Source organism: Mytilus edulis, chromosome 6 (genome assembly GCF_963676685.1).
Source record: "Mytilus edulis chromosome 6, xbMytEdul2.2, whole genome shotgun sequence".
NCBI lineage: Eukaryota > Metazoa > Mollusca > Bivalvia > Mytilida > Mytilidae > Mytilus > Mytilus edulis.
Window position 1 is genome coordinate 92,293,039 of NC_092349.1, and position 27,066 is coordinate 92,320,104.

Genomic DNA, 27,066 nt, shown 5'->3' on the forward strand with positions numbered 1-27,066 from the left:
CACAATCCAAAGAGTAAACTAAAGGCCTGATTAATGCACAAAACAAAGAACGACAAACAAGTAGGACAAAGCGCGAAAGGCAACAACCACTTAATTGTGTTGTCCATCTCTGTCAATTTGAAGTAAAATATCAAAAATTGGAAGATGAAACTGTATAGTTCGTAGTATTTTTAATCTGATAATAACTCGAATATATCAATGCAAGCGTTCATTGGAATTTGGGATTTAAAACATACCTTTTCAAGAAGATTTTGAACCTACCTATAAGTTGTATTGTTAATTTGCTCTTGGCGCATGGAATGAATGCAAACGAGACAACTATCTTTAGGAATCTAAATAACGTATATTTAATCATTGATAAATTAACGTCCTTTCAGTCCCATTAAAAAAAAACAAATAAAAATAAAGGAAAAGAAAATGTGTCGGCCTGACTGATGATTTACAGTCAACAAAAAAATAAATGTGACACAAAATAAGAAACTCAATCTACTGAATAACAGGCCCCAGACTTATGACTGGCAGCCCGTCCGTTTTTCCTTGAATACGCTGTAATATTACAAATAAACTCATCATAGATAAAATAAGACTAAACCCTCAAGCTCTGAAAATGCTTGCAACATAAGACTTAACCTTTAAACCCTGAAATGGCTTGACTCATCAGCCTATCACAAACGGAAGTCTATATGCAAACATAAGGACAAAAGACACCAATTTATCAGTACCTACAGTTACTTATACTAGTTCAATCATGCCCATATCAACTAATATACAAATCATATTCATCGAGATTGAAGTATCAATTTGTACATATTTTATTGTATTTGTTTCTTCGATCTTGTCTCTTAACTGTAATTTGATGAGATGCCAAAATGAGATGAATTGATCTAACAAATATTTGTTTGTATTTTATCATTATGGATAGCAAAGTACCTGCTAGTTTCAATGCCTATTCCTACACGGAGCTATTTACTTTCAAAATGAACAAATATGCGAATGAAACAACCCGGACAATTTGCAATTTGTTTAAAAGTATAAAATAATGACTCTTGTTAAGCCCATTATTAATCCATACAAACATGCATTATTAGTGTATTTATACTAGCTGTCAGAAACTGCAAGTAATCTCAGGTCAGTACTTATTGTCTTTTTTTGTTGTTGGGATAAACAAGTACCCGACCACGTCCACTTTGTGCTGTTGTTGTTATATGTAATTCTATTTCTATTCATCTCATGAGTTTTATAGTCAGTTTTTATGTTGTACTGTTACACCACTGTCCTAGGATAGAGGGAGGGTTGTCGCATTCTGAATGTAAGTGTATGCATGTACCTATTCCAAGTCAGGAGCCTGTTATTCAGTGGTTGGTGTTTGTTGATGTGTTACATGATGTATGTTATTCGTTCATTTTTGTAAATAAATAAGGTCGTTAGTTTTCTCGTTTTAATTGTTTCACATTTGTTATTTCATGACATTTTATAGCTAAATATGCGGTATGGGCTTTGTTCAATGTTGAAGGTCGTACGGTGACCTATATTTGTTAATTTCTGTGTCATTTGGTCTTATGAAATTTGGCACACACTTTGTCTAATTGCCTTAGCCTAAACATTGTTTTCGATAATTTGTATCATGTGGTATATTTTTGGCAAAGTTTTTAAGATTGATAAAATACTTATACTAAAACTTGTATTTAGGCATTGTTCGCCTTGGTTGTTTTATATATAATATAAACGAGTCTAAATTGAAAACTACGTTCAAACCTATGATTGCGTTGGATAAAAACCGCAATTTGTATACGTGTGCAGGTAAATCAAATTTCGTTGTAGAAGGGTCTAAAAACAGCACAAACAACATTTTCCAAAAGACCAAAAAAGTGAAAAAGTATATTTAAACAAAACGCATTTGACTAACAGGTCGAACAACTGATGTTCTTTAACCCTGCTGACTGCCTTTGGCGATTGCGAAAATAAAATTGAACACAAGATGTAACAAAATGGATCTTAATACAAATTTAATACTAAACAGAAAAAAAATAACTTGTGGCCACGATGTTATGCCTCAAACATACGGTGTCAATATGTCTTTAGTACGCCAGCTACGGATTCTACAATAAATGTCTCTTCAGTGATAATAGGGACCCTCATTTTTAGAAAAAAAGTACTCTCATGTTTTTATTAAATCTTGAATTTTAAAAGTCAATATAGGATGAACGGATCATAAAAACCGGAGGGAAAATATGATTCAAGCATAAACGAAAAAATGTAAACGAGTCTAAATTGAAAACTACGTTCAAACCTATGATTGCATTGGATAAAAAACGCAATTTTTATACGTGTGCATGTAAAACAAATTTCGTTGTAGAAGGGTCTGAAAACAGCACAAACAACCTTTTCCGAAAGACCAGAAAAGTTAAAAAGTATATTTAAACAAAACGCATTTGACTAACAGGTCATATATGGCTTTTGGAAAATGTTGTTTGTGCTGTATTTAGACCCTTCTACAACGAAATTTGTTTGACATGCACACGTATACATATTGCGGTTTTTATCCAACGTAATCATAGGTTTAAACGTAGTTTACAATTTAGACTCGTTTATATTTTTTGTTTGGGCATGTATCATATTTTCCTTCCGGTTTATATGATCCGTTCATCCTATATTGACTGTTAAAATTTAAAAGTTTATCTAAAAATGAGGGTACTTTTTATATGGCCTTCCAAATACCGTTTCGATCCCTAACATCACTGAAGTGACATTTATTGTCGAAATCCGGATCTGGTGTACTAAAGAAATATTGACACCGTTTGTTTGTGGCACAACATCGTGGCCACAAGTTAGCAAAAATGTTTTTCTGTTTAGTATTACATTTATATTAAAATCCATTTTGTTACATCTGGTGATCAATTTTATTTGGCAATCGCCAATGGCAGTCAGCAGGGTTAAAGAACATCAGTTGTTCGACCTGTTAGTCAAATGCATTTTGTTTCAATATACTTTTTCACTATTTTGGTCTTTTGGAAAATGTTGTTTGTGCTGTTTTTAGACCCTTCTACAACGAAATTTGTTTGACATGCACACGTATAAAAATTGCGGTTTTTATCCAACGCAATCATAGGTTTGAACGTAGTTTTCAATTTAGACTCGTTTATATTTTTTGTTTGGGCATGTATCATATTTTTTCCTCCGGTTTATATGATCCGTTCATCCTATATTGACTGTTAAAATTCAAAAGTTTATCTAAAAATGAGGGTACTTTTTATATGGCCTTCCAAATACCGTTTCGATCCCTAACATCACTGAAGAGACATGTATTGTCGAAATCCGGATCTGGTGTACTAAAAGAAATATTGACATCGTTTGTTTGTGGCACAACATCGTGGCCACAAGTTAACAAAAATGTTTTTCTGTTTAGTATTAAATCTATATTAAAATCCATTTTGTTACAACCGGTGATCAATTTTATTTGGCAATCGCCAAAGGCAGTCAGCAGGGTTAAAGAACATCAGTTGTTCGACCTGTTAGTCAAATGCGTTTTGTTTAAATATACTTTTTCACTATTTTGGTCTTTTGGAAAATGTTGTTTGTGCTGTTTTTAGACCCTTCTACAACGAAATCTGTTTAACATGCACACGTATAAAAATTGCGGTTTTTATCCAACGCAATCATAGGTTTGAACGTAGTTTTCAATTTAGACTCGTATATATATAAATTTGCGAAAGCAAATTTACAGATCTAACATTGTTGGGTTGATGTTTAGACGAGTTATATGTATATAGTACAGAGATTAATTCTTTTACACAAATAAAATGTAGATTGCCTAACAATGTAATGTTTACATAATATTTAGTATGTTAATATATGAATGTTTAGAATATTAACAAAATGATAAAGCTAATATTGGCACAACTTCTTGGACTTTTGGATCCTCAATGCTCTTCAACTTTGTTCTTGTTTGGCTTTATACATATTTTGATATGAGAGTCACTAATGAGTCTTGTGTAGACGAACTATTTAAATATTGTGAAGCCATTTTAATGTTTAAATGTATGAATGGACTTGCACCAGAATTTCTTACAAGTAAATGTACTGCATGCAGTGATCTTCAGTGTTGACATCCATATCAATGTAGTCATTTTTATATCCGGTAGATGGTAGATGTTCCTGGTGCATTTTTTGTTGGGATTTGCATCTTATGTGGCACTACATCAGTTCATGTTTAGGACGGTGCAGCTGTCCTGTCATTCTCAGTAACACGGGCTGTTCTCCTTTTTTTAACTCCTCTTACCCTCGTGATAGTTTTTCTTTAGGCATCGCAAACCTTTCAATAAATGAACACGGTATCAATGAAAATCTTCAAAGTTGGTAATCTTAAAACATATGTATAACGAAATATAAAAGTAAACATGAAATGAACAAGGCAATATCTATGACGATAGGTAAATAAATGATAATAAATAATCAACCAACTGTCAATTTAAAGCATTACCAAATATTTCTTACAAGTATTCACAACATCAAATATCAATTAGGGGTTCCGTGGATAATGTTATTGTCGAGCGATATAAGATGACTATCCGCGCGCATCGAATATTGAGCATAAATTACGTACCTGATAATAGGATATTACCAGAATAATCTGAATAACAAAATATAATTTAGCATCAACATTAGACGCATCAATAAATGACAAAACGATAATGTTAATGAAACTTAACTAAACATCATCAGTCAGGGGCGTTACTTAAACAAGTTATTTTTTTTAATTACTTATATAAGTATTTTTTTATTTCAAAAATGAAAAAATTACTTAATAGAGTTATTTTCATTTTCAATAGAAACATAGACTAAATGTAGTTTTCATTATTTTAAACAACATTTTATATCATAAAATAAAGAATTTATCAGATTTGAGAGGAGTATAGAGATAATAAAATCAACGGTACCAATTTTGTTGCACCAGATGCGCATTTCGACAAAACATGTCTCTTCAGTGATGCTCGTGGCCAAAATATTTGAAATCCAAAGCTTAAACAAAGGATGAAGAGCTATAATCCAAAAGGTCCAAAAAGTATAGTCAAATTCTAGAAAGGAATCAGAGCTTTGCATGAGGGAGATACATTCCTTAATCTCTAATAATTTTCAAAATTTTGTAACAGCAAATTTAATAACACAAAAAAATCCGTATTTTCATGCCAGTACCGAAGTACTGGCTACTGGGCTGGTGATACCCTCGGGGACTAAAAGATAAAGGGTTATTTTGAAAATAATGACAAAAATATTACTTGAATAAGTTATTTTAAACATTTGTGAAAAAAAATAGCAATTACACTTATCTAAGGCACATATGTAATTGGTGTAGGTTACAAATTATAAATAACTTCAGGTCTGAATTAATTCACAAGTATCTATCTATTTATATCAGTCTAACTTCAAGATTTAAGAAGAAAATGATAATTTAATAGTCCCAAGAGACCAATCTTTGACCCAGAAGCGTCGGTATGAAAGATAAGTGCGTCGGAAAGTTAATTAGTGTTTCTAAAGAATTAGTTTTTATATATCAAGGGAAAAATAACCAGATAACTGTGAAAATTATTTAAAGCTAGTAAAATCTGTATTCTTAGACACCTATAAAAATAATATTCAGAAAAATAACTTATATAAGTTATATTTAAATTAGCCTCGTTTTCAACATTACTTGTATAGGTAATTTTAATTGTTACTTGTTTAAGTAATGCCCCTGACTGATCATAATACGTTATAAAAATATAAAAATATTTATAAAGCCAAACAAGTACAAAGTTGAAGTTTTTTTTTTTTTTTTTTTTTTTTTTTTTTTTTTTTTTTTTTATAAAAATGACCACATTATTGATATACCTGTCAACACCTAAATGTTCACTACTGGGCTGGTGATACCATCGAGGAAGAAACGTCCACCAGCAGTGCCATCGACCCAGTGGTGTAAATAGTTATCAAAGGTACCAGGACTATAATTTAGTACGTCAGACGCGCGTTTCGTCTACATAAGACTCATCAGAGACGCTCATATCAAAATATTTATAAAGCCAAACAAGTACAAAGTTGTTGAAATCGTAATACTTGCCTTAGATTGGCTTTATAACGTTCCGATCAAGTATAGAGTGTTTGGTTTGTTAGTTCTCCGTTCCTTAAACTTTGATTTATACATGCTTGAAGGTCTGTCAATGGTGTAAATTTAGTTAGGAACAAATACAAACAAATATGGTGGAAAGGCAAAAGTATTAGAATTACATTGTGGTAGAAGTTATATCGGAAAAAAAGTATCATGTAGATACGATATTTTAAAAGTAATTGATTGCTTTCGGGTCTTACTACCACAACCCTCAAATTTTGCCACGATTGAAATACAGGGATGAGATTGTTCAAAGATTTTTAGAAATGTAGTTAGATTAAACAGTTAGGAGCTACATATATCGCCAAATTTGGCGGTGTTTAATTTACATATCTAGAAATATATGATGACAACCCGGATTTATTTTTAGACGGTATTTATTTATCGTATATCGGAAATGATTTGTGTTGTATAGGTTACAGAAAGGTTTATATGTCATTATAATATTTCTCAATAAAAGGGGGGGAGTAGCTTGTTAGCTTGTAATGACGACGGTCACATGCCTGAAGATACAGGTTTTTCATTCGAAAATGAATCACCTTCATAGTACTGGTTGGGTTGGTGGTAACGATTTTCGAAACATTCTGTTATGACACAAAATTTCAAATTTGTAAACCGTGTGTCAACGTCAGATCAAATTAGTTCAATTTAATTGCAATAAATACTGTTTTTTGAAAATTATCAAATAAATAAAATTGTATTGAATGGAATAGAATTGAGCTATGTTCAATACAGTAAATATTAGCAATTAGAATTAAACGGTAGACAAGCATATTTTGCCTATTGATTCTTTTTGCATGCCTATTTGGTTATATTATAATGCACTAATTGTTTTGATACTGTTTAATGTTTAAATAAGACCTATATGTGAACCATTTATGCACTTTTAATATAAAGATCAGATTCATACAGGATCATACAGTTCGAGCTAACTATTTTATGTACGAGAGTTAATATAAATGTAACGGTAATGCTGAGAAGAATTTAAAGGTTGCACCAGTATCAATAAACTTCATGTTTTATTATTAAATCAAAACCATTAATCCATTTAATCTTCATTAACACTTTAAACGTAGTTTCGCATGTTGATTGGTGACACGTGTTGCCAGTGTTCAACTCAGCACACTATTAATTCATAATTTCATTGCATTTTATTCTTAATTCAACTTTAATCGTCCATTCAGGTTTAATGATTTGATCTGCAATTTTGATTTGCGGTTACCCAAAAGACGGTTTGATTATAGGTTGATAACCGACAGAAACCGTGATCTTACTTCGTCAATACAATATATTATTCGTGATATGTGTGATCTCTTATAACATGTATATTTTGATGTATAGAGCTCGTCGATTAAATCGCGTGATTATAAGAAGACCCTCATTAGCAGGTCAAAGCAGCTGCGCATATCTAAATGAATTTCACTACCTATAAATTATCTGCTTTTGCACTCCGCATCACAAAATTGTGCAAACGCTATCTTCTAGGATTGATATTGACTAAAGGTAGGAATATTGAGTTAATTTGTTATACACATGATTACTCGATACCAACACAGGCTCTCTCTTTATTTTTGATACTGCTGTTTATGTTTTTATTTATAACTTTTGCTTAGTGCTTGTTGTCTGTACATATAGATACATTTTAATTTTGTTTTGGTACTTTAACTGTTAAGAAAACCTGCCATGGCTTCTGGATCTGTTTGTGTTTATGTAAATTAACCGACCTCTGACCTCCATATAGTGAAGTGATTATGTATTGACAATAAAAACACAATGATTAAAGATAATATTACTACAGTCTATTGTCAAAGGTCATTGATGGTGGACTTTATAGGCAACACCAGTACCGATAAATTTAATTTACCATGGAAAGGTAATTGATAGAAGCCGTGACCTTACTTCAGTAATATATATATATATTATTCTTAACATGTGTTTTGCCTTATGATAGGGTTATTTCACCTCTAAGAACCCATAGCTAACACAAACGACAAGAAACGAAAATTGAAAAGATGTTTTTAAAAGGTGAAACAAATAACAGATATAACAAGCAAATAAGGAAAATTACTAACAGGGTATCAGTCGAGCGCTGAAATGGATCTATAGTATAAGTGCGTATAGGGTTATTTACATGTAACCTCTAAGAACCCATACTCGCACCAGAGTTTAGAACAAAATTGTATTACACACTATTTCAAGATAACAAGAAACGAATATGAAACAGGGTATCATTCGAACGCAAAAAACGGGTACCTTCGCGCTGAATGTGTAATTTCACTTCTACAAACCAAGAACTATAACCAGAGATAAGAAAGTTAAGCAAGAAAAGGCGGATTATAATTAAATCTAATAAAGAATTAGGAATAAGTAACAGATATGTAACGAATAAGGAACGTGGAATAAGTAACGAATATATAACGAATAAGGAAAAGGTTTAAGTAAAGAATTAGGAATAAGGAAAACGTAACCAACTTGACGACCTTGAATTAAAATAAGATATTGTCATGTGAAACATTTTTTCTCTTTTTTTCCTTCTTTGAGAACGGTTGCGTTGAAGTGATAGGCATCTCCTACTATGCAAGTTTACAATTTGGAAGCTTAATTCATCTCTCGTTTCCTTAAGTTTGTTCTATGATGTACGTCAAGATATTAGGTACACTCAACTGTATCTAGTGTATCATTTAATTAAAGTCAACAGGATAGATGCATTCAACTTAGTCATGAAACGTTGAATTATTTAAATCATCTTTAAAGCGGAAAATGAAGTTAAAATCCATCTGATGAGTTAAAAACCTTTTTTCAACTGATTTTTATAGTTCGTTCTTATGTTGTACTGTTATACCACTGTCCCAGGTTAGGGGAAGGTTGGGATCCCGCTAACATGTTTAACCCCGCCACATTATTTATGTATGTGCCTGTCCCAAGTCAGAAGCCAGTAAATTCAGTGGTTGTCGTTTGTTTATGTGTTACATATTTGTTTTTCGTTTGTTTGTTTTTGTTTTTTTGTTTTGTTTACATAAATAAGGCCGTTAGTTTTCTCGTTTGAATTGTTTTGCATTGGTTAATCGGGGCCTTTTATAGCTGACTATGTGGTATGGGCTTTGCTCATTGTTGAAGGCCGTACGGTGACCTATAATTGTTAATGTATGTGTCATTTTGGTCTTTTGTGGATAGTTATCTCATTGGCAATCATCCCACATCTTCTTTTTTATATTAAAGGAGAGAACTAGCTTCTTATCATTCTTCTTTTTTTTTTTATTTCCAACAATTACAACATATACATGATATACATACAATATAATACATACAAGATAAATACAATATCATTTTTATAAATAAATCTTAATTGGAAATATTTTACATTTTCTATTGAAAAGATAAAGAAAAAAAGAATAAAAAAAAGTAAAATGAAATAGAAAATAAATAAATAAATAAAGAAGGAAAACAAAAAAACAAAAAATAAAAACAAAACTCAAAAGGATTATCCAGTTACATCCCTATCTTTATTTTTAATATCACATAATTATGCTGAAAAAAAAATTGAAAATTTACGAGACATATTTCTTTCGTAACAGCCATTAACTCGATCAAGTACATAACATGGCAATAATATTTTCTTTAAAAAAGATTATAATTAAGTTGTCATAAGTAATTGTAACAACAACAAAAAAAGACATTAGCCGGTATACAATAATAGTTTTTCAAAAACATTCCATACATTGTCAAATTCAGTTATCTTTTTATCTTTTACAGCTATCATACTCTCTAATTTATACATATCTTTCAGTTTCATTATAATTGCTTGCAATGAGAGATTCTTTTTAAAGCATCTAGAATTATACATATATTGTTTAATATAAAGAAAAAAAATCATGTTATATGGGTTGTTGGGAAATATCTTGGATAAGTCTCCAAAAAGAAAGTCTAATTTATTCATTGGGAGACTTATTCCACCGGAAAGGAACCATTTATCAACATCCTTGTACAGTATTGCAATTCCAAAATAGGTGTTCTATAGACTCATTATCTGATTTACAAAATGTACACAAAGGATCATCAGTCAATTTTATTTTAACTAAATACTGATTTGTGGCAATAATGCAATGGTTAATCCTATATTGCATCCACTGTAATTTACTATTTTTAGTAACAGCAAAAGGCAGTCTGAAAATCTTTTTCCAGTTCAGGTTCTGTTCACCTAAAATTTTAACCCACTTAAGCTGTCCAGTAGGAATAACATTATTTCTTGTCAGTACAGAATACATATCTTTTGATCCTTTACAATGTTTTAAAAATATTTGTAGACATGATGGTATAAAAGGACAAGCTAATTTGTAAGATCCTTTAGGGAAAGATTTGGATGCCTCTTTCACTGCTGAAATAACACTGCTAAATTTAAGAAAATCTGTGTTAATGTTATATATTTGCTTAAATTGATCAAATGACATATACAATCCATTTTGGTCAACTATATCATTTACAAATCTAATACCACTTTTGAACCAATCTTGATAAAATACTGATTTATGACCAATCTTAATATTATTATTTAGCCATAGTGGATTTGATAAAAATGAATCATAAGTAAAATTTCTTTCTTTTTGAATAATTATTTCCCAGGATCTTAGTACATCTTTCCAAAAATGGTTGTTAACTGTCATATACAGTTGTCTAATATAATCAACACCACAACTAAACAATTTTCTTTTATCTATATTTGACATGAAAATATTTTGCCATTTACTATTTCTCTGCAAAATCCTCCTAATCCATGTTGATTTAAGTGCTGTAATGAACATATTCAAATCAAGCATTTTCAAACCACCCTCCAAATAGTCTTTGATTAGAATATCCTTCTTAACTCTATGTATAGGTGAGTTCCATATGTATGAATAAATAAGTTCATTTATTCTCTTAATAATATCATCTGAAGGATTTGGCAGAGAGATAATGAGATGGTTTACAATAGGCAAGACTAGAGTCTTAATCACAGTTATTCTCCCTATAACAGTTAGATTCCTTTTAGACCATTGTTTTAAAGTATTTATAATTTGTACAATTCTTTCAGAATAATTTATTTTAACAATTTTTTCAAGATCTACATCAAAATTGATTCCTAGTAATTTAAAAGAAGTTTCACCCCAGGACAGATTTCTGTTAGGACATAAAGTATCTGTACTATATTTTTTGCTCCCAAACCAAATAACTTGTGTTTTTGTGAAGTTAATATTCAGTCCAGATATTTTTGCAAACCAGTCTAATTCTAATAATGATTCTTGTAAAGATTTTTCACTCCCATCCAAAATCAAAGAGGTGTCATCAGCAAATTGTGACAATTTATGCTCAACCCGTGTGACCTCTATACCACTAATGTCGCTATTTCCCCTTATTTTCAATGCCAGAATCTCAACACATAAAATAAAAAGATATGGAGACAGGGGGTCCCCTTGTCTACAACCTCTTCCAATAGTAAAAAAATCTGAAAGGTTCCCCCCCCTGGATGCATCAGAGTTGATATTATTGTAAAATACTTTAACCCAATTGATGATAGATTCGCCAAAATTGAAAAATTTCAAACATTTATCAAAAAGTCCCATGATATTGAATCGAAAGCTTTTTCGAAATCAATCAAAAGTAATAACCCTGGTATTTCATGTTCCTCTGTGTACTGTAATATATCATAAATGAGTCTTATATTTTCCCCAATATACCTTCCACTAATAAAACCAGTCTGATCAAAATTGATCAATTTATCAAGGACACTCTTAAATCTGTTTGCAATAGCTGCTGATCCAATTTTGTACACAGTGTTCAGTAAAGATATAGGGCGCCAGTTTTTTAAAAAGTGGCGAGGTTTATAACCTTTTGGTAAACAAGTAATAATCCCTTGTTTTTGTGTAACAGATAGTTCCCCTGTTTTTGCACCATAATTTAAAGAATTTACAATAAAAATTTGAAGATCCTTCCAAAAATTTTTATAGAACTCTGCTGAAAAACCATCCGTTCCAGGGGTTTTGTTGTTTTTCATTTTTTTCAATGCTTCTCCAGCTTCTTTAACAGTAATTGTACCTTCCAAGCTTTCTCTTTCCTGGGATGAAAGTATAGGAACATTTAAATTTTTCAAGTCTTTTTTAAGATCATTTAAAGTATTTTTAGTATCCCTTTTTTTATAAAGATTGTCATAAAAATATTTAACTTCATTCAAAATATCTTTTTGTTTTGTTATAATTTCCCCATTTTCTTTCTCTACTTTGGGAATAATTTTGCTCATAAAATTTCGTGATTCTAAGCCACAGAAATAATTAGTAGGTTTTTCCCCTTCCTGTATCCATTGGACACGGGATCTTACTAATTTTCCTTTTAATTTTTGTGTTCGTAAACTTTCAAGCTCATGTTTTTTTGCTTCTAATGCGTTAATGGAATATTCATCAACTCTTTCCTCTAATTGAGTTATTTCATTTCGAAGATTTTGTTCCCTTTTTTCGTCTTGCTTTTTTTTATAGCTTGAGTATGAAATTGTCTTCCCCCTAATTTCCATAAGAAGAGTTTCAAGCAAAAGCTGACAATTAATTCTAAAATGAATGTCTGTATTATCTATTTTGTCAATATTTTCCATATTATAAACTAAAGCACAATATTGTTTTTTCACTTCCTGAATTTTTTGCTTAATAGTATTTATATAGTCTATATCATATAATAAAGAGTTGTTAAACTTCCACAAACCTTTTCCCCTAATGAAAGGGTTAAATTCTAAATCTAGCAAAATCATAGAGTGATCTGACCGATAGCTTGGAAGTATATTACAATTTTTTAGACTGTTTAAACAATTTTCAGTGAGAAGAAAAAAGTCTAATCTAGCCTGTTTAAAAGGATTTCTCTTCCTCCAGGTGTATCGCTGTACATCTGGAAAAAGTTCTCTACACGGGTCTATCAAATTTATTTCTTCAATAAATTCCAATACTTTTTCCCTAGCTTTCGAATTGTTAATATTCACATAGTTGCAATAATCTATACATGGGTTTTGGACCAGATTGAAATCACCACAAATAACAAAGTATTCATTTTCAAAATCATCAATAACAGACATAATATTAGAAAAAAAATCAGGATTGTCTGTATTTGGTCCATATAGACATACAAGAGTTATCTTTCTATTTTCTACAAGAATATCTAAAATTAGATAGTTTCCATTTATATCTTTTTTTTCTTTCAATACTTTGCATTCAAAATTATTATTGAACAAAATAGCTTCACCTCTAGAGTTTGAGCTAACAGATGAAAAATAACACTCATAACCCCACATAGATCTCACTATGTTTTCTATATCATATGTAAAATGAGTATCCTGAATACAATATATATTACAGTTCTTTGACTTCAGCATATCAAATACGTCTCTTCTTTTTAATGTGTTACGAAGGCCTTGACAATTAACAGATAAAATCTTTAATGAACTCATTGATAGTAAAATGATTGCATCCAAATTACATCAAGTAGTTGAATGAAAGAAATAAAAATTATTTTCCAATAATGATGTAAACACAGAAAAGTAATAAGAATGGGGATGTCAAACAGGATAATTTTCAAAGGAGTGTTTAAAAATAAATGAAAAAAAATAGAAAAATAAATGAGAAAAAGTTTAAAAAAATATTCAATGGATTGAATATGACAATTGTGATAAAGCATTTTCATAATTATGAACAATGTTTCACAATTTTTTAGTTTTTACAGAATAATATCTTTACATTAACATTTGCCATAAGTGTCACTTATAATTGTAATTGTGAGAAGTATATATTTACATTTTCAATTATAAGAATAATAGAAATAAGTGACTCAAGGGAGATAACAAAAAATACAAGTTAAGTCACCTTAAACATTATAAATGTCATGATTGTATATATATGCCTAGGTTTTAAGTATACTAATTTTACCATAAAGTTTCTATATAATATAAATTATCATCAATATTTCTTATTATTATAAAATAGTTATTGTATAAACATAATCTACAGCAGAAATACTTGGACATATTGATTCAAGGGAGATAATACAAAATTAAAACAAAAACAAACAAGAAAACATTGAGTCACCAGTATTCAATATAAGTAGTTAAATTATTTCTTATTTCTAGATATAAATGTGTATAATTTTACAGTTACTAGTTAAGGTGTCAATATTAGTACTTGTAAAAACATTTTCTATTAATTTCAGTTAAAACCAAGAATTTCAATATATTTTGTCTATTTTCTGTTTTGTAACCTTGTCCTTATATTATCAAATAAGTTAAACTTCAGTTGTAAACCATCTTCCATTCTACCATATACTCCAGAGTTGTAAAACCATACAGATTCAAAACAGTTCATGTCTCTCAGTTTACTAATAAGCTGCATGTTTCTCCAGGTAACATCGTCACTAATGCGTACTTTGTTATTAAGGTTTTTTCTCTCTACCATCACTTTTCTTTTAACATCACTATTGAAAAGTCTAACTATCATTGGTTTTGGTCCAGGTTTGTCTGATGGTAAGCGGTGGATTGCAACAACATCCCGCTCTTCAAGGTGAACATTAAGATCCCTTCTCACAGTTTCTATAAAGTCTGATCGCAAATTCTGATCATCACGTCTGGGAAAGTTCATGACTTTGATGTTGTTTTTCCTAGAGTATTGCTCATTATAGTTTGCACTAGTTAATGCCTCTTGGTTCATTCTGGTTGAATCCTCTAAGCCTTTTTTGTTTTTAATAACTACATCTCTGGTTTGGTCAATTTGTTTTTTAAGTTCTTCATTTTCTATTGATAAGGCTTCAAACTTGTTTTGAATCTCTTGCATTTCTTTCTGTACTGTTACTAATTTAGTGTTTAGCTTCTTATCCATAGTTGATTCAAATCTTTGAAATAGTTTGGTCACAATAGAGGTAACAATTATTTCTAAATCATGGGTTCTTACAATATCTTTTGAAGGTATGTCAAGATCATCTTTTTTGGTTATCCCCTGAAGGTTTGTTTTGATTTCATCAAGGTCCTTTTGTAGACTATTTAATCCACTAGTGTCCATGCTATCATTCTTCTTAATAAGCACATGCATGAGGCCAGTCGCCTGTGATTAAAGAACAAGTCGGCAATGCATCAATAAACATAAATGGTAAGAAAACAATACTAAACTCAAATCTCTCAAGGATATTCACGTGCTATAAAAACCTTATTCAAAATATAAATTCAACCGCCATCAATCGAAATTCCCCATCTGAATTTTTCAGTTTTTATAATTGTGTTAAAGGTGGCAATACACCTTATCGCTATTTAGTCCATTCCTGGAAAAACAGTCATTTATACAACTTCCTGTTTGGGTCACCGGACGAAAAATGGAGGTCATCAGTAGTGAGCTGAGGGAGAAAAAACTTTAGAAAGTGATCATCAAGAAACTTTGATATAGTATGATCCACTTTTTTCGAAATTAAAATTGAAGTAAACAAATATTTTGTTTGAAGTATTTACGGTAGTTTAAACAGGTCTCTTTAAAAAGTATCATGTATGGTGAATTGTTAAAACAGGGTCCCATATAACTTCTACTGGATGAAAAAATTGTGTAATTTTAGAACTTATCCGGAATGGAATAAATAGCGATTAGGTGTATGCTGCGAGGGACGTTACAACCGAGGGTAGTAATGAATATTCATCTTTACCGGACGACTGACATCGATGTAAGTAAAAACATTAGAGTGTGTATCGTGTGTCAACGTCAGATCAAATTAGTTCAATTTAACTGTAATAAATACTGTTTTCTGCTGAAAATTAAAAAATAAATAAAATTGTATTTTTTTTTAAGACATTTAAACGTTTTATTCCTAAATATTTCCTGTGTACCTTAGTCGTCCAGGATCAGGCTAAGGGTCCCTGTTTACAAAAAGAAACCATCTATCCAGGGGAAATAGAATTCAACCGTGGAATACATTTAGTGTAAAAAATATAATATTCATATAATGTTAGAAGCATCTAACAGTTCTACACTTTAATTTCAAAATGGTAAGTAAATAATTATAAGATACCCACATAAAAGATGTGCATTTACTACAATAACCATTATAGGCTAATACTTTTTTTGATCATTTGTTTTTGATACAATCATTATTCTAATACTATAAACCATAAAAAATGTACTTTGACTCAAGCTGTATTATACTATATAAAATGTCTAAATTTTTATTATTACAGACTCCAATTTTGTCTTATCAATGATATCAACGCCTTTCAAAAGAAGAACAAATTTTAGATTATATTTCAAGTTTTGTTTCCAGATTTTATAAATATCTTGTGGTGTTTTAGGCGTTTTATTAAATTTATTGAATTCCTAATTTTCCATAGTGTCCATTTAAAATATATGATAATTATGTTAAAAAAATTTCATATTTTAGTTCTCCCGTGTTTTTACCCAATAGAACATCCTTTTCACCAAAAGGATTATTTATTCTTATTTTTGACTTAATAAGTATTTCTTGGAGGTTTTTTAAAATTAACTGTGATGTACTACAAATGAAAAATAAGTGTTGCAGGGTTTCTATATTATTGTCATTGTGTCAAATGTGGCATTTTCCATTTGATATCTTCATTTTTTTTTTTATCTTTCTTCAGTATATAAAATATTGTGCAAGGATTTCCATTGGAATTATTTTACTTTATTTTCAATTTTCAAAAATTTTAGTCCCGACCACATATTTTCCCAAGGTATATTTGTTCCAAATATTTCCTCCCACTTAATTTGACATTTTGGAGATACATCTTTATTTAAAATCCTTAATTTACTTTCATAATGCAAATTCTGGTTTCCGCAAGATTTCAAAATTTGCACGAAATCTTTAGGAATTGCCTGTTTAATTTTTGAAAATTCGGATATACAATTTCTCCAATACAAAATCTATAGTTATAAAGAAATACACGGTCGATAGCAGTATAGAGGAGCACTATATGGTATGTTAACCACCGACGGTAGGTATAGAAAAAATATGTTGATAGACGGTATATAGGAGCACTATATTGTATGTTAACCACCGACGGTAGGTATAGACAAATACTGTTGATATACGGTATATAGGAGTACTGTATAATAAGTTACCCACCGACGGTAGGTATAGAAAAATAGTGTTGATATACGATATATAGGAGCACTATATTGCATGTTAACCACAGACGATAGGTATTGAAAAATACTGTTGATATACGGTATATAGAAGTACTGTATTGTATGTTAACCACCGACGGAAGGTACAGAAAATACTGTTGATATACGGCACATAGGAGTACTGAATTGTATGTTAACAACCGACGGTAGGTTTCAAGAAATGCTGTTTATAGACGGTATATAGGAGCACTTGTTGTATGTAAACCACCGACGGTAGGAAAATTCAGATACTTTTACAGAAGGTATATATGATCACTATATTATACGTTAACCATCGACGGTGACAGAAATGGAAACTGTTGATAGACGGTTTATAGGAGCACTACATTATACGTTAACCACCGACAGTAGTTATAAAGAAATACGCGGTTGATAGCAGTATAGAGAAGCATTATATGGTATGTAAACCACGGACGGTAGGTATAGAAAAAATATGTTGATAGACGGTATATAGGAGCACTATATTGTATGTTAACCACCGACGGTAGGTATAGAAAAATAGTGTTGATATACGGTATCAAGGAGTACTGTATTGCATGTAAACCACCGACGTTAGGTATAGAAAAAATATGTTGATAGACGGTATATAGGAGAACTGTATTGTATGTTATCCATCGATGGTAGGTATAGACAGGTACCGTCGATAAACTGTGTAATTGAGCACTGTATTGTATGTTACCCACCGCCGGTAGGTATAGACAAATACTGTTGATATACGATATATAGGAATACTGTATTGTATGTTACCCACCGACGGTAGGTATAGATAAAATACTGTTGATATACGGTATATAGGAGTACTGTATTGCTTGTTAACCACCGACGGTAGGTATAGACAGGTTCTGTCAATAGACTGTGTTATGAAGCACTGTATTGAACGTTAACCACCGACGGTAAGTATAGACAAATACTGTTGATATACGGTATATCGGAGGACTATATTGCATGTTTACCACCGACGGTAGGTATAGAAAAATACTGTTGATATACGGCATATAGGAGTACTGTATTGTATGTTAACCACTGACGGTAGGTCAAGAAAAATATTGTTGATAAACGGTATATAGGAACACTTTAGTGTATGTTAACCATCGACGGTAGGTTTAGAGAGGTTCTGTCAATAGACTGTGGAATGGAGCACTGTATTGAACGTTAACCACCAACGGTCGGTATAGAAAAATACTAATGATATACGGTATATACACTACAAAAGTCAAAAAGTCTGAAAAGACCAGTTTTTCTCTGAATTTGCATGAATTTTTACTCGACATTCTCAATTTGTCTGAATATGTTTTTAAAATTCTTGACATAGTATGAATTTGTTTTATAATGTTCTTGATTTTTCTTGACAAGTGTCTTGACAGTATGAACATTGTCTTAAAATTTCTCGACACTATTTTATCATCTGATAAGAGTCTCGATTAGTTTCGACCAATTCTTGACTGTCTTGAATTTTTCTCGATCAGTCTTGACATATTCGTGACATTCTTAATAATTCTAAAAAATGTCTGAATATGTCTCGACACATTCTTGACAGTATTGAATATGTCTTGAATCTATCTCAACAGTATAAATTTAGCCTGAAATGTGAACAGACTTATTCTGCACTGTTAATGACATTCTATTGATGTTATATACTGCTTTTTATCATGGCTAAACTAAACTTTGAAGAATCCAGGATTAATTTGGTACAGCAAGATACCTTTTTAGTTCAACTAAGTTTAATAACCCTGAATAATCCTCCATGTACTTTAATTTTGATCTATTTTTATTGATCGTTTACTAAATTGTTTTCACTCGGAAATAGTCGAAGTTACTGACAAACAGCATTGAGATTTTTGCCGTTCGCAAAATTGCCAGTCAAATTTACTATAAAATATTTGATTTAAGGCAGTTTTCAAAACTGACCATTTGACTCTTTTGGACCCCACAATTCATCTTTTAGGTTTGTGTGGCTAAAAAAGAGGGGGGGGGGGGCTTTCATGTAGGTCAAATAATTTATTGTGTATGTCTTTTTAAGATCCATTTCATAACACCAATGATTTCTATATAGAAATCATAGATGGAACCCATTATGAATACATTTTTTTTATTATTCCTGGAGTAGATAATACATTTTTTTTATATTCTTTATTCAGTTGTTTATGTTAAAATAGTTAACTTCATAATTTAAATGACAAAATTCCATTTTAATTCAATTTTTTTTTCAACAAAGTGATGATTTTCATTTTCAACTATCAAATTTTTTTTTAATTGTAGTGGTTGGTTAACTGATTTCAGGTGAAGCAGTAATTTCTATTTGACAGTTTCGTGTACTCTGGGGTGCGGAATACCTTTATTTTATTGGGAACATCCTGTCCATTCCAACAGATGACATTACACAATTTTTTCTTCTGTTAAATGAATGATTTGTATATCATCATAATTTATTATTTATAAAAACAATAATTATATTTACCATATTAACATTGAATATTCTGAACGTAGAGTGAAATATGTCCACTAGACAGTTTGATTGGTTTTAATCATTGAATTTATAAATTTTAGGAATTAAAATTTGTAATTTAAATAGTTATCAAAGGTACCAGGATTATAATTTAGTACGCCAGACTTGCGTTTCGTCTACACAAAACCCCACATTTATTTAAATTGTTTTATATCAACACACCCACATTTAAATTATTTTATACATTAGATTCCATAGTCATATTTGCAGATGTAAAAATATTTATATACCCAAATTTTCAATTATTTTACAACTTTTATTTTAAAGTTTTATCATATTGGTCATGATTTGTAAAAACTCAGAACTGTCAAGTAAATTTAAGACACAATTAAAAATGTTCAGAATATGTCAAGCCATACTGAGAAAAAATAAGAATGTCGAGAATACGTCGAGAAATTTCAAGACAGTATTCAAATGTCATGAATTTGTCAAGAAATTTTAAGACCATATTAAGAATGTCAAGAATATGTCGAGTAAATTTCCTACAAAATTGATATAAATAAGAAAGATAAAAATTAAGACACAAGTCATACTTTTGGAGAATATCGAGTAAAAATGCATGCAAATTAAGACAAAAACTGGTCTATTCAGACTTTTAGACTTTTGTAGTGATAGAAGGATGTTAAGCTGGGGTCACACATTCACGATTTTACTGCCGTCCTTGGCAGGACCATTCCTGATGAAAATGTGTCAAAAGTCTGATCAAGATCCTGTGAATCATGGATGAACATTCAAACTTTAATTAAAATTTGTAAAACAAATAGTTTAATTACAACAGCAATCAGATATTGTCCAGGAAGCGTAGATATTCAACCGTTTTCAAGCGAATTTGTCCCGATAATTCCGTTCTCAATCCGTTTCTAATCCAAATTGTATCTTTCGTCAGGTAAAATTCGACCGAGTCTGTTACGACTGCGTCCCGAATCTACTGAATGTAATCCGACAGAGATCCGACAGTGACCAGTGAACCAACGCTGGCGGAAGTTATCTGTTCGAAAACTGTAGGCACAATCGGGATGAACAGGTACTATCGCATAGCAAACGGCTTTGTCTGGTCTTAGTCGTATTGTATTCTGTAATTGTCGGGACTCTGACGCGAGTATTATTGACAAATTAACGGAACGGTTCCGGAACTGTATCGGCAAAAACGGTTCGCAATCCTCACAAGATCTGGATGCAATCTGGATTCAATCGGCAGAAGAACAGCAATGACAAATTTCTCCAGATCATTCCCGTTCCACAGGACACCGTCCAGAATACACAGAACCTTGTTAGGATTTTGATCCGATACAGCAGAATCTGTCACGACATTGGCACGATTGTAATCCTACTAGACTAAATCGGCTGAGTTCCCCCGAATGGTACGGGATGCATTTAATTGGCGTGGTGCTTTGCAGAACTATTCGGACCCTTCCCGACCCGTAGGAATTACGATTACGAACTTAAACGACTGCATTCAGACAGTGATAGGACATTCCAGTTAATTGGGGATAGAAATCCGACTTTTTCAATTTTCGTTTCGTATCGGTGTCTGGTTTCAAACGGGAGCTATAATCGGCAATGTGTGAACCCCGCATTAACCACCGACGGTAGGTACATACAAATACTGTTGATATACGGTATATAGGAGTACTGTATTGACAGAACATTGTTAGGATTTTGATCCGATGCAGCAGAATCTGTAACGACATAGGCACGATTGTAATCCTACTAGACTAAATCGGCTGAGTCCCCCCGAATGGTACGGGATGCATATAATTGTTGTGGTGCTTCGCAGAATATTCGGACCCTTCCCGACCCGGAAGAATCTGTTACTAACTTAAACGACTGCGTTCAGACAGTGATAGGACATTCCAGATAATTGGGGATAGTAATTCGACTTTTTCACTTTTCGTTTCGTATCGCTGTTTGGGTTCAAACGGGATCAATAATCGGGCCATGTGACTCGGGCATCATATTTGGGCTTAAATCCTGGACGCTATATCTTAATGTTGGACCAGGCTACCCTCCAAGGCGGATACTATTAGTTGACCCTAGAAAGAGGTTTTCAAGACTTGAGACCTACTACACATCCATGTAGGTGTTTTAAGATTTTTTCTTTTCTTCTGTGTGTTTTTGTCTCCTTTTTTTTTGTTCTTTTTCATAATTTTTTTGGTATCAATATTTTTGGTTTAACCAAATAGGGCTACGAGTTAACTGTCATTCTGAATAAAGTCAGTGGATGAAAAGTTGTTGATAATGTCCTTCATCTCGAGTCCCCGACATCTCAATTTGACGTAATACATCCAATACAGGCTGCAAGTATCTGAATCATCGGGTTGGATTTGATTGCAAACCACACAGTATTTCGGTTCATTGACGATCAGTAAATAGCGTTGGTACTTTTCCGGTAATCGACCTAAGGAGTCGAAAAATTTGGGTAGACCCGATGAGGGGAAATGAAATGCAACTCAATGACTTCCGCATGTACAGCAAACGGTTTTAAGCAATCCACTCAGGGCATCCTCTACATCTTTCCCGGTCATCGGGAGAGCAAAGCCGTTTTTCTTCCCACATACTTGCTGACTATGGGCTTCTAATCCCCGAAGGTGAGCAATCACTACTCCGCAATCCCGACAGGTGATGAGAACTTCTCGTGTTTCAGCATCCTCTGACGAACTATGTGGTGTCTCGTCGGCAATTTTTTCGTCTGATGAGACCGAACTATCGTCTTCAAAAGTATCAGAGAGACGGTCGGCCTCCCTCTGTCCGTCTGGTTTCTCTTCTTGACCGACCTGCAAGACCTCTGTGTGCAATCTGAAGGCTTCTGGGGTTCTAGCTTTAAGGTCAACAAGGAGGTACCCGAAAGGTGTCCCTGTTTCCTCTTCATATTTCCGGAAAAAGAAGTCCCCTCGAGAAGGATACATTTGTCGGCCAAGAGTCATGAGGGGCTGTCGATCAGTGGGGTTATTAAAGAGAAAGATATAATGACGCTTTCGTCTATGGGGGAGTCTTTGCCAAAGAATAAATTCTGATTTAAAACGACGACCGATGAATTCCTATGGTGACTCCCTTCCATGAAAAAATCATTTATTGTGGAGTCTTTGGCCGATGTCGACATGAGGTAATTTCGAATGTTGGGATCGAAAAAAATAGTCCTTTTCGAGATCAAAAGGAATTCCACGAATGAATTCAACGCGTGGAGGCACTGTTCGTTGTATTTCCTTGTAAAGAGATTGCCCTCCTTTACAATGTTTTATACAACAAAACTATCCTGTCTGGACTAGGACTACACAGCATTTCTATGTGTTGAAGCAAATCTTTCATAAAAGTTTTTCCGCTAGAGGTTGAACCGGACACAATCCCATTCATACCAAACATTGGTGCCATGACCTATGGAGAAGTTTAGAGCAATTCGTGGTGGACACAGCAGCGCCGTCACAAGAGTAATCAACAGGACAAAAGAGAAAATTGCAGAATATAGCATCAAAAATCAAGAACTATCGGCAACCATAGAAACACTGCTGAAGAAGATGACCTTACTGGATTTTCATTCATAGGTTTACACTTCGATAAACCATGTTGGCGAAACTATTTCCGATGCATCTTTGTACAATTTATCCAGGTGCGACACACACTAATGATATTCACCGATTAAAAAAAAATTGAAAGAAAATAAAGAATAAACATATTTCGGTTATGAAATATGAGAATTAGACATATTTTCCCCCCAGAGAGTTTCGGTGTGTAAACTGGGTCGCTGTCTAATAAATCCAACCGTTTACACGACAAAAATTTCCAGGCAAACTGTAAAATGCGTTAAAACTAAATTGATTGCAGTCAAGATTGTTTCTCTTTGGCAAAAAGGTTTTAATGAAGAAGATTTTTGTAAAAGCAATGAACAAAAGTGAGGAAGAAAACTCTCTTTACCCTGTGTGCCATGTGAGGTAAAAATCTGTGATTAGGAATTTTAATCTGAAATTACCAATTACAATAAAAACTGTGATAACGAATTCCACATATTCGTTATCACAAATTTACAAATTATACAATTCGTTATAACGATATTAATTCGTTATCACAAATGATCCAACCCCAAGTTCGCGTCCCGATTTCAGGGTCGACTATAGCGTCCGCGTTCACGCCAAGGTCCAAATAAGGCGTCAACGTCCGACGTCCACCTGTATTGGGGTCATACTGTCCCACAAACACTAACGGCCTAATTTATATACAAAAAATGAACAAAAAACAAATATGTAACATATAAACAAACGGCAACCACTGCATTACAGGGTCCTGACTTGGGACAGGCACATACATAGAGAATGTGGCGGGGTTAAACATGTTAGCGGGATCCCAAACCTCCCATAACCTGGTACTTTGGTGTTACAGTACAACATAAGAACGAACTATAAAAGACAGTTGAAAAAGGCTTACTCATCAGATGGAAAAAATATTTAAGATCCATACAAAACATACAGACCATATATCGAAACCAATATATACTAAGCATTCAGGTTATCAAACTAAATGCATCTTAGAACCAAAGATCATTTTGACACTGCATATGGGTTTGAGACCTTAAAACATAGTTTTTTGGACACTGTATATGGGTCAGAGATACAGTTTGTATACAGACTGAATCTAAAAACAAGACCTATAGATAAAGCATACAGAAAATGCATGCAGACTGTATATAAGAACCACAGGCAGTGCACACACTTTATCTTGCAGTAACATGCAAAACATACAGACTTTTATTTCAACTGGAACAACTTACAATGCATACACACTGTGTCTCTGATCCATATACAGTGTTAACCGACTAAATCTAAGATATACCGACAATCGAAGTGTCTTAGAATCATAGTCAAAGCATATAAACAATGTATATAGACTAAGAACGACGTACAATACATAAACTTAATTTAACTTACAACAAAAGACAATGCATACAGACTGTATCTGGGAAGCACAGACAATTCATTGACTGTGTGTAATCAAGAACCTTTGTGAGCACGCTCACATACATCACAGCCCGACATTGTCACTTAAAAAACAAAATCTCAACAGATTCTTCAGTTCAAACACGCATGAAATTCTGTTGTGGAGTTTCAGAAGATATTCAGAAGTATATTCAGGCCGAAAATGTAAGTTCAGAAACATAGTTCTAATTCCAAGAGTACACATGCTGAAATTTCTCGCCTTATTTATGATGATAGACCAAAATATTAAGCTTTACTACAATTATCACATAAACTTATTAATAACATGACCAAAGACAATGAGGTGAAGGTCAAATGACCAAAACGAGGAATACATTTACACCTTACAATCATTCAATACGAATGAGGTCAAGGTCAGATGACACTTGGCAAAAAAAAAACGAAACACGGAGCAAATAACCTCGAAAATGAGGTCAAGGTCAAATGAGACTTGGGAGGCTGACATCATAAGATATCTCCATACACCAAATATAGTTGACCTATTGCATATAGTATTAGAAAAAAAGAACAAAACTCAAAAGCTTAACTTTGACCATTGAACAAATGAAATGAGGTCAAGATCAGATGACAACTGCCAGTTGGACCTGTACATCTTGCAATCCTTCCATACACCACACCAAATATACAAGACATATTTCTTATAGTATCTGAAATGTAGACTTGACCACCAAAACATAACCCTTTTCACTGATCCATGAAATGATGGGGAGGTCAAGTGAAAACTGTCTGATGGGCATGATGAACAAGGTACACAAATACTAAATATAGTTACCCATAATAAGAGAGAAATTATAAAAATTCTCAACTTTTTCTCAAGTAGTCACTGAACCATGAAAATGAGGTCAAGGACAATGGACATGTGACAGACGGAAACTTCCTAACTTAAGGCATCTGTATCTAACGTATGAAGCATCCAGATCGTTCGCCGTCTAAAATATAAAGCTTTTAAGAAGTGAACTAACGCTGTCGCCGTCGCCGGATCACCATTCCTATGTCGAGCTTTCTGCGACAAAAGTCGCAGGCTCGACAAAAACAAAAATGTGTCCACCGTACACGGTTCCCCACTGGCCCTATCATTTTCTGTGTTCAGTGGACCGTGAAATTGGGATAAAACCCCTTCTTTGGCATTACGCTAAGAACAAACATTTTATAGGAAACATATGTACTAAGTTTCAAGTTTATTGGACCTGAACTTTAAAAAAAAATACCTTGACCAAAACATTTAACCTGAAGCGAGAAAACGGACGAAGGAGCAGACGCATAGACCGAAATACATAATGTCCTTCTACTATCGAAGGTGGGTATACAAAAATTAATCATAACTTTCTGCCAAAATACACATTTACATAGCATGTCCTAACTATCTAAAACATTTCACGAAACTCTGTTGTGTTCTTTCTAAAGGTTTTATGGTTGAAGGAGTATACAGAAAATCAATGAATTGATAATTTCATAATTTCCTCATTATCTACAAAGATTTATAAATCTCTGTTATGTGGTTTCAGAGGAGTTGCAATAACGAGAACAGGACTGACAGACCGATGGATCAAAAACATTTTACAATAAAGAACTTTGTTTAGTTTGGTATAATAAAGGGTCTGCTAAATATGGTAAGGTTGAGATATATTAGTCATTTGGTCACACCAATTTTTGGCGAGGTTCGTTTTGTTCAGTCTTTGATGTTCTTTGTTTTGTTTTGCATACTGTTGTTTGTCTTTTAATCTGTTTCTTTTTTGTCGTGGTTTTGTCCGTTTATTCTTGACTTATGTGTTTGATTGAGCCTTTAGTATCTTTCGCCTCTCTCTTCGGTCAATTTAATTATGTGGGACAGATTTAGACCCAAACTTGTCTCTAATTGTTTCGTGATTATTGCAGATGTAAATCATACTATAAAATTGAGAATGGAAATGGGGAATGTTTCAAGGAGACAACAACCCGATCATATAGCAAACAACAGCCGAAGGCCACCAATAGGTATTCAATGTAGCGAGAAACTCTAGCACCCGGAGGTGTCCTTCAGCTGGCCCCTAAACAAATATGTATACTAGTTCAGCGAAAATGGACGTCATACTAAACTCCGAATTATACACAAGAAACTAAAATAAAAAATCACACAAGACTAACAAAGGCCAGAGGCTCCTGATTTGGGACAGGCGCAAAATCGTGCGCAACCCTCCCACTATACCTGTAGCCAATGTAGAAAACAGAAACGCTAAACAATACGCACACTAAAACTCAGTTTAAGATAAGTCCGAG